We start from the raw sequence: 10,438 nt of genomic DNA on the forward strand, positions 1-10,438 counted from the left end.
AAGAAAAGAGATGTGTTATAGGAAGTGGACCACCCACAATTATGAGAGGAGTCGGAAGTGAAGGTTTAGAAGAGAAAAGAGTCACCAGTCAAACTGAGAAACAAAGTATGTCCAGCTGCAGAAGTAAAACTGATTTGGAAGGATCATGTGTCCATTCTGGACCAATCATTGCTGAAGGGGAATGGGATCGCCGCTTCTACTTAAGATGGGTCATGATTTATCTGCTGGGGCTGGTGAGCAACCCACCCTCCAAAGATCAAGGGATTTCTACCCCTTAGCTGAGCCCCAAGTCAAGGGAGTTACTGGAGAGATCTTTGGGAAGCAGTTGCCTCTGTGAGTCAACAGCCAAGCATCTGGCCATGGGCCCAAGGTAGTTTTCGGTCAGCAGGACTAACGGGAAAGAGCTGGACATGGCATAGTGGAGAGCAAAGACAAGTTCACCAGTCCTGAGAACAGACAATTATAATCTAGTCTGATAAGGACTTTTCTAAGTTTATTTCTTTCTTTTAGTATTCTCTATACCCAATGTGGGGCTTGAACTCATGACCTGGAGATCAAGAGTCACATGCTCTTCCGACTGAGCCAGCCAGGCGCCCCTTAATAAGTGTTTTAATAGAGGTTAGCATAAGGTACAATTTTTAAGAGCTGTAAGGATTTACTGAATCCAGTCTAGAAATCAAGGAAGTCTTCCTGGAGGAGACAACATTTGAGCTGAGACCTGAAGAGTAAAGAGAGAGCCAGAGGAAATGGGGGAAGAGTAGAGGAATTAGCACATGCAAACCCCTAGAGGTAAGATAGGATATCAGAGGACTAAAAGCAGCTCAGTCTGGCTGGGGCCCAAGTATGAGGTAAAGAGGGTCAGAGTGATGCCAGGGTGCTTGCAGGTCTTTATAATGAGGAGTTTGAACTCTGTCCTAAGAGCAATGGGAAGTCATGGAAGGATTTGAAGCAGGGGAGAGGTAAGTGTCATATGTAGATGTTAGCAATTTGGAGATGGGAGGATTTTCTGAATGTCTCCCTTCCAGGGAAAGTCCAAATATCCCTACGGGAACTCTGAGCTCTGCACCTTCAAGGGTTTGCCAGCTGTGGTTTCCTTCCTCCTTCTCCTTCCTTTCCTTCTATTCCCCCCAGGCAATCTGGGTAATAGAGCATTGGGAAAGTGACCGCATTGGTTACGCTATTTTCAACTGCAAGTGACAGCATGTCTGACTAATAGTGGCTTCGGCGAAGAAGAAATGTAATTCTCTTTTATAACAAAAAGTCTGAAGGTCCGCAGCTCTGAAGTTGTTGCAGTGGCTCCATGGTGTTGTCAAGGACCCAGGCAGGCTCTTCTCATCTTTTTGCTCTGTCTTCTCCAGCCGTTGGCTTTCGGCCTCAGACCCATCGGCCATCACAGCTATGGCGGCATCACATGCCATTTGATCACGGGACACCGATCAAAGCAGGAAGGAAGGGACGGGGCAAAAGGCTTTCATGCCTTGCAGCTCTATCTTGTTAATGAAGTGAATCCCCAGATTTCCCCTGACCTTTCACTGGCCAAGAGCTGGATCATGTGCCCATTCTGGACCAATCATTGCTGAAGGGGAGTGGGATCACTGCTTTCCTAAAGACCAGTCATGATTTTGTCTGCCGGGACTGGAGAGCAACCCACCCTCCAAAGATCGAGGGATTTCTACCTCTTCACTGAGCCCCAAATCGAGGTTCCTTGGGCAGGGAAGATGTGGACGTGGGGTGGGAATGCCTGCGGGGCAGCAAGGGGCAGTGTGTCAGCTCACGCCCTCTGGGAAGCAGATGCTAAGATGGAGTGAGGTTTACAGAGGGTAGGAGAGGTGTTATGCTTGTGAAAAATAAATATGAGAGAAAGCAGAATTGATCGAGGGAGCCTCAGGCTGCAGTGCAGATCTGCCAAGTCCTTGTCAACTCCATGGGGGCCCCAGAGCAGAGATTAGAGGAGCCCCATGTTGGGCAGAGATGGCCAGCCCTGGAACCCTCCCATGCTCAGTCATTGAGCTGGGGCTACTCAGGAAGAGCATGGCGTTGGCTTGAAAGTTGAGACAGATTCCAAAGATGCTGCAGCTGGAGGCTGTCAGCTAACTGCATTCTTCACAGGGGAACAGCACGTTCTTCTTGAAGCCATGCCCCTTCAAGACTGTCACAGGATGTCCAGGGTCTGGCCTGGCTATGCCCAAGGAAGTCAAATTTGAGGTGACAAATCCATTTCTGCCCGGGGCTAGCATCAAGTTTGACAGAAAGAGTTAGAAGAACAATTGAGAGATTAGGTTGAGTTTCATCTTAGAAAAACATTTTTTTTTCCCCCCAGAGAATACTTTTATTATAGTAAAGTTAGAAATTGCACCTTTGCACAAAGAAGAAAACAAAAATCAATCATAATTCTTCCACCATCGATGAGGATATGATTAAGACAATAATAACTACTATTTATAGAATGGTAATTATGTACCAGGCACTGTGATATACCATTCGTATTCTCTTTTAATCCCAGCTCTGCTGCTTGAATGAGTTACTTAGCCCCTCTATGCCTCAGTTTTCTCATCTGCCTCATGGGGAGATACAATAGCATCTATCACTTGGGGTCATTCTGTGGATTCAACGAAGTTAATCCATGGGAAGTGCTTGCAACATTGCCTGGCTCAAATAACTGCTCAATAAATACTAGTTATTTTCCTTACAAGCCCCCATTCTTTTTATCTACAATTCTGAAATTTGTTTTAAAAAGCTGTGAAAACCAACAGTTTCCCAAAGTCTGGCACCAAAACTCATTTGGGAGCAAACGCTGACCTGATCTGAGGTTATTTATAATCTTGTCAAACCCTCCTCATGTGAATCTGCATTCATATGTTTCAAATCAATGTGTTTGATTACGGGATGCTATAAAATATATGGCATATAAATCACATTACTTTTCTAAAATCCAGAAATGTCTATATTTTGAAACAGTGGTCATCCTCCATGACAACTCTGTGAGATGGGTACTACTAATAACTGCATTTTATTGATGTGGAAGTTGAGAGTCCGAGTCATTATGTGCTTTGCCCAGAGCCCCCCAGCCAGGAAGTGGAAGAGTGAGGTTTTGGATGCAGGTAGACTGATTCCAGGGCTTCTGTTTGGGGGGGAATTTTTTTTTTTTCTTTTTTTGAGTAGTTTCCTTTACGGTAGGACTTTCCAGAGGCTTTCATTTGCTAACATGCTCTGTAAATCTCCAGAAAGGGGCTATAGAAATAGAAAGCAGCATTCTCCAAACTCATGGACTTTAAATGTCAAGGTCATTTTTTCAAGGTGATCCTCCCAGTGCTAACACTGAGTATCAGGGAGGCCCTTAGGAAGAGATAAGGAACACCAGGCAGACCAGGAGCATGAAGGGGCCAAACTAAATACACCCACGCAGATAGGAGAATCCTTGTTACTCCCTCCTGGTCATCAATTAGACTTTGTGTGACCTTGAAAAAAAAAATCCCACCTCCTAACTTCTAAAACGGACGGCAAAACCATCTTTGAGGTCTCTTAGCTCGTCAGCAACATTTTCTTTACTGTCTTCAAAGAGGAAGCAGGCTGATGCATTTGAAATAGTCATTCAAAAGAATGTCAAGGGGGTGTGGCTGGTGTTCGTTTCCTGGAAATCCTTTGGAAGGTCAGGCTGCGTTGACTGAGCTGCGCAGTGGCCGGAAGGCAGGCAGGAAAAATTCTGAATGTCCCTGGAGCTTTGCGTGCTGGGTCCCAGATCACCTTCCCACCCTTAAGTAACTGAACTTGTCAACATTTCTTCTTTTGCCGTCCTAACGGCCTCTCGGAGACTATTTCAGCAAGGACCAGGCTTGCCAGATTAAATTTATTTATTTCATGCACTTTAAAGAAATGTAAAACTCAGTTGTTCCACTGACTTTTGAAGTTTTACTTTCTAGTTTTTGAAATAGGAAAAGCTGACTCAAGGTAAACAAAATTCAAGCAGAATAAAAATATCCAGAAAAAATGAGTCTCCCCCGGGACGCGTGGGTGGCCAGCCGGTTAATCATCTGCCTTCAGCTCAGGTCATGATCCCAGGGTTCTGGAATCGTGCCTCGAATCGGGCTCCCTGCTCGGCGGGGAGTCTTCACTCTCTGCCTTCCCCTGCTGGTGCTCACACTCTCTCTCCCTCTCTCTCTCAAATAAATAAATAAAATCTTAAAAAAAAAAAAAAGTGAGTCTCCCTCTCATCGGCTTCTCACTGCCTCCCGTCCCCCTCCCAGGCGGCATCCACATCCCCTTCCAGGTAAACCTCAGATGTACATAAGCATATGTCCTTGTATCTATTGAGATCCTTTTGGCTCTAAGTACAAAACAACACCCAATTTACAAATGAATGCCTTACTTATAAGATGTCTGGGTGTAGAACAGTTTCAGAGTTGGTTCATTTAGGAGAGCAATGATATCATCAAAGATCCAGATTCCTTCCCTCCCTCTGCTCCAGCCTCCTTAGCATTATGACATTTGTCTCTGCACCTTTGTGTCTCGGTATTAGGTGAGTCAGTACGTGGGCCATAGGAAGGTTCTGGAAGCCACTGCTATGTCAGGACAGCAGGCCGTACCTTCACTGTGCTTAGAAGAGATGGACAGCTTTGTGATCACGCCCACTAAGCCTAAACCGAATGGAGTCCCCAGTGTGGCTTATCTTCAGCTGATCCCCCCAAGCGCCATGGCTCCCCAATGCCACCTGATGCTAAGGCAGGGATGTGGGGAAGCTGGAGAGACAGCCGACTTGATGATTGCAGTTACAACACCTTACCTTTGCAGGTGTTACAGAATCACGTGGTCCTGTGGCCACATTGAAAGCACTGTCCAGGTGAGGCGCCCCGAACTCTTGCCTCATTCACTTCATGGTACATCTACCTCTGGGTTTACAGGAAAGCCAGGCGGGACTGGACGATGGACTGGGTGGAACAAGTGAGTCAAAGAGAGAAATCAAGAGTGATTCTAATGAGCTTTTGGCCTTGAGCAACCAGGTGTTTAGTAAGAGAGAAATAGGTTTTTGGGGGTTCAGGAATCAAAAGTTCAACTTTGACCATGTTAAATTTGAGATTTCTGTTAAACATCAATAGGTAACAGGTGGACACATGAAACAGGCATTTTTTATCTCCAGACTTTTCGATAATTAAAAATACATTTGTTGGTTGGTTTTTTTTTCTTTTTTGGTGCTTACAGCCAAAAACATTTTAACAGATATAATATAGGCATTTACATGTATGTGTATGTATACATATCATATATAGGTCTATCTATCTATCTATCTAATCTAAAATTTACCTAGAAGGTGGGGTGCCTGGGTGGCTCAGTCAGTTAAGCGTCCGACTCTTGATTTCGGCTCAAGTCGTGATCTCAGGGTCATGAGATCAAGCCCTATGTCGGGCAATGGGAGTCTGCTTGGGATTCCCTCTCCCCCTCTCCCTCTGCTCCTCTCCCCACTTGCTCTCTGAAAATAAATAAATCTTTTAAAAAAATAAATAAAATAAAATTTACCTGGAAGGTGATATATGAACCTAGTAATGATGAATGCATTGTGGGGATGGGGGGACTGGGAGCAGTGGGATGGGGGAAGGAGAGAGAATGATACTTTTTAGACACTATTATTCTGCTTGTACGAGGAAACGGAGGCTCAAATGTAACTTGCCTAAGGCCACGGAGCGTGTGGGTGACAGAGCTGCCACTTGAAACAGAGGTTGGCCTGGCCCCAGAGTCCGTTTCTTCTATTCTGACAGACTCACTCCTAATGAGCCCCTCCAGGATAAAGGCTGGTCTCCTCACTGTCCTCTCCCTGGGCTGGTTCCTCGGTATGTCTCCCTGTGGCATCTCCTACAGCTGAATGTCAATACCGGCCTGGAAGGATTCCTGTCTGTGGCTGAGAAAGGCTGTATGCACTCTTTTCCCCTCTGTTATGGAAACCACAAATCCTGTGGCTACAGCTGCGAGTAAAAATAGTCCCGGAAGGCCCCCCACACTAAACACCTGCCCCCAGTGGATGAATGTCTCTTTCCTTTCTTTACCTAAGAATTAGAGCTGCTTGGGATTCCAGGTGAAGAGGCCTGGGTTCTAACCCCCATCCCACCACTGCTGATGGAGCTGTGTGTCCTTGGGCAAGTTACTTACCTTCTCTGTGCCTCAGTCGCCTCATCTGCAAAAGTGATATTAAAAATCTCACAGGATTGTTGTAAGGGTTCAATGAGTCAGCAGGTGCACGTTGCTTGTTTCTCAGTATGTCTACCTGGCTCACCGTTAGTCTGCCTGCATTGCTCTTGCTTCCCACACTCCGTCCCCCTACAGGGCCTTAGCACATGTTCTTCCCTCTACCTAGAATGCTGTTCCCTTCCCTCTTTGTCTAATTAATGACTGTCGGTCCTTCAGACCCTCCAACCTTTGACTATAACCTTCGTGAGGGCAGGATCATTTTTGCTCTCTACTGTGGGCCCAACACCCAGTACACAGATGTTTAGCACACAGTGGGTGTTCATTAAATATTTGTCCAGGGAGTGAGTGAAAATGGACAAATGAGATAAGCGATCAGTTAATGCTAAGTCATTCAACAAGTGTTCTGCAATGAGGATGGTAAGTACCCACTTCATTGTATCATCGTGAAGATTAAAAATGTTATGCCTTTAAAATATCTAGAACGAAGTCTGGTAGTACCACCGACTAAGGATTACTATTACCACTCTTTTCTATTATTATTATGATTGATGTTTCCTGTAGGTGTTCTCGTGGCTTCCTGGTGGGGTAAGGCTCTGGTTGGATGCTCCTCCAGGCCCTGCAGAGCTCCACCCGACCGCTGGGTCCGCTTGGTCATGCAAGCAGCCTCAGCCTTCCCCCAGAGGCAAGGCTCCGTCCTGTCCTGAAGAAACAAGTTCCTGGCTTCTGGTGCAGCTTCTGCGACTTGGCTTCAGTCCCTTTGTAGATTACCTCATTCAGGTACAGAGCATCGGGGACACATTATGTGGGGTCTGGCCAGTCCATGGCAGCCCCTCTCTTTGCAACAGGTGTGGACACCCTAGGAAGCCATGCTTAACAACTACACAACCCTGCCCTCCAGCCAGAGCTGACTGGATAAAGCTGGGGACCTGATTAAATGAGCCAACCAGATCCTCTCTCTTGAGATTTTGGGATTATGATCGAGTGATTTTTGTCAGCTGTTAGCTTAAGGAAGGGATTGCTTGCTTAGGTGCTATGAGGTAGCCATATTTGGTCGTGGGCTCGGGGAAGGAGAGAGTGAGAGAGAAGAGAAGCAGAGATGAAGGAATCTGTGGGCAGAATGATAAAGGGACACAGACTATGGATGCCATAATTCCAGGCGACTTTTCAGATGCTAGGTCCAGAAATGTCTGAAGCCACTGCACTTCCTGCCCTTGTGTTTGCCATGATAACAGCAGTTCTCACATAAAGACAGCTGGGTGGGATAGTTGACACCTACTGTCTTTGCTTTTCAGGCATCCTGGCTTCTGAGTTCAGGGCCTGACCACTGGGCAGGAGCCCTCCCCGTGAGCCGTCTCCGTGCCTGAGTCTCACCCTGGGAATTCCCAAGCCTGTGGTCCATCAGCCTGGTTACGGTGAAGTCCGGTCCAGGGTGAGAGACTGCAGTGTCTCCTCAGATGGCCTCGCAGGGCACCTTGCCAGGCCCTTTTTCCTCTGGAGCCTGGCCTAGCTCACACAGGCCGCTCTGTGAGGCTGTGGGCAGGAGGCCTCTCTTGCCAGCAGTGTTCAGTTACCCCAGTGACATTCAATTGTTCCTAAGAGAAGAGGCCTGTATTTGGCAACTCGCAGACCTGGATTCCAGGAAGCTCTGCCTGACTCCTTTCCTGTTTGTTTCCAATCAGCCAGTTGTCCAGTATCACTTTCCACCAGATTGCGTAAGTCCACCAGCTGCTCTCATTCTCTCTCTCTTGTCTCCGTACCTCTCTGAGCTCACACCAGCCTGGGAGGAAGACGCAGGACATATCAGCAGGAGTTTGGTGCTGCCCAGACAGACCCAAATCACAGCTTGGCCCCACCATGTTTCCAGTTTCTAGGGATGTGTGACTTACCCTAGAACGAGGATCCCAGGGTCTCAGCCCAGAAATGAGATCCCTAGGGTGGCATTTCAGCCCCGTGGGAGGGACCTATGGCTGTGAATACACTGGCACGGCCCCTTTACCCTCTGCAGAGTAGTTTGGCAGGAGCTAGGAAAACTGAAATTGGACATGCAACTCTGGAAGCAACTGCTTGAGCTCAAATCCTGGCTCTGTCACTTACCGGCTGTGTGACTTTGGGCAAATTACTGAACCTCTCTGTGCTCAGTTTCTGCATCTGTACTCTATAGATAACAACAAAACCTCCTTTATTAGACTGTAATAAGATTTAAATCATGTAACACATGTAAAGGGCTCAGTACAATGCTTGACACATAATAAAGCCTGAATAAATACAAGAGATTATTATTATAATTATAACAATAACTATTATTAATATTCACGAGAGAAAGGTCATATTTATGCCTAAGGAGATAGGATAGTAATATTCATTGCATCACGATTTTTAATGGTAACAGATTGAAAACAGCCTGAATATTTCTCAGTAGGAAATGGCTAAGCCAATTACCGCACATCCCCACTATGGAATTCTGTGCGGCCGTTGAAAAGAATGGGGCAGGGCGCCTGGGTGGCTCAGATGGTTAAGCGTCTGCCTTCGGCTCAGGTCATGATCCCAGGGTCCTGGGATCGAGCCCCGCATCGGGCTCCCTGCTCCTTGGGAGCCTGCTTCTCCCTCTGCCTCTCTCTCTCTCTCTGTCTCTCATGAATAAATAAATAAAATCTTTAAAAAGAAAAGAAAAGAAAAGAATGGGGCAGAGCTATATGGCCTGATATGAAAGGACTTCCAAAATATAGTGTTCAGCCAAATAAAGCAAAAAGCAGAAGGATACAAGGAACATGAAAACTTATGTAAAACACAAAAATGCAAAACGGTCTATCAGTAACATACATATGTAAATGCACGGGAAAAAAAAAAAGTCCAGAACAGTGCTGTCAGCTACAGTTGTCACCATCCGTATGTAGCTATTTACATTTAAATGTAAATTCATTAAAATTAAATAAAACTTAAAATTCAGCTCTTTGGTGGTATCAGCCACACTTCAAGCGCTCAGTAGCCACACGTGGCCAGTGGCTAGCGGCTAGCGTATTAGATGGTGCAAATATAGACTATCTCCTTCGTTATAGTACATCCTATTGGATGGTGCTGGTCTGGATGGTTAAAAAAAAAAGCCAAATTGAGGGAAAACTCCTGCATAAAATAAGTAACTTGGAATAGACAAAAAAAAGCCAAATTGATAATAGCAATTCCTTTGGCATGGAGGGAAGAAGGATGGCAGAATATCATTTATTCTTTTCACAGGTGTTTATTGAACCCTTGCTCTGTGCCAGGCACTATCCTCAAACTGGGACCTCGGCTGTGAACACAACAGACCCAGTTCTCTGCCCTCTTGGACTTTTTGTTCCAGTGGGTGGTATGTTTAGTGGAAATGGGTGCTTTGGTGAAAAACAGAACAGAGGGTGTGGATAAAGAATGTTAGCAGATGAAGGGGCGCCTGGGTGGCTCAGTAGTTAAGCATCTGCCTTCGGCTCAGGTCATGATCCCAGGGTCCTGGGATCGAGCCCCGCATTGGGCTCCCTGCTCGGCGGGAAGCCTGCTTCTCCCTCTCCCACTCCCCCTGCTTGTGTTCCCTCTCTCGCTGTGTCTCTCTCTCTCTGTTAAATAAATAAAATCTTTAAAAAAAAAAAAAAAAAGAATGCTAGCAGATGGCCCAGGGTGATCATCAAAGACATTTTTTACACTTACCTGCATTTTTTTAAAAAATGAGGAGACTGCCTTACTTGTGTAATTAAACATTTATAAAAGGAAACAAAAGTACCTCAGCCCTGAAGAGGAGAAACCTGGGTTCCTGCCCCGGTTCTGTTCCTAACTCATGCACTCCGTGCCTGGCGGCTTGACCATTCCAGTGCTCCATTTCTTTCCCTTGATGCACATTCGACAAGGGCTCTGAGGCCCTGCCAACCCTCCATCCTGTAATTGAATGTCTCCACCCATATGTCCACCTGTCCAGGAAGCCCATAGATCACTGGAGGGAGCTATTTGGAAGTGTTAACAGGTAAAGACTCTGTAGGAACCTGTTGCAAGAATCCCAACAAACTGGGGCGCCTGAGTGGCTCAGCCGATTAAGTGTTCAACACTTGACTTTGGTTCCGGTCATGATCTCAGGATCGCGAGATCGAGCCCCACCTAGGGCTCTGCACTCAGTGGGGAGTCTGCTTAAGATTATCTCTCTCCCTCTCCCTCTGTCACTCCTCCTGCTTGCCTGCTCTTTCTAAATGAATAAATAAGTAAAATCTTAAAAAAAAAAAAAAAAAAAAAAGGATTACAACAA

The 10,438-nt window shown here is 46.1% G+C and overlaps 1 long non-coding RNA gene across 1 annotated transcript; it reads left to right on the forward strand.

Moving 5' to 3' along the window:
• Window positions 1–240: 240 nt before the first annotated feature.
• On the forward strand, window positions 241–9,311 carry LOC115940445 (uncharacterized). Its single transcript, XR_004075192.2, has 3 exons — window positions 241–959; window positions 6,739–6,954; window positions 7,470–9,311. It is a non-coding gene; the product is annotated as an uncharacterized LOC115940445 (long non-coding RNA).
• The last annotated feature ends 1,127 nt before the right edge of the window (window positions 9,312–10,438 follow it).

The sequence above is a fragment of the Leptonychotes weddellii genome, chromosome 10 (assembly GCF_054177405.1).
Source record: "Leptonychotes weddellii isolate Sample4059 chromosome 10, ASM5417740v2, whole genome shotgun sequence".
NCBI lineage: Eukaryota > Metazoa > Chordata > Mammalia > Carnivora > Phocidae > Leptonychotes > Leptonychotes weddellii.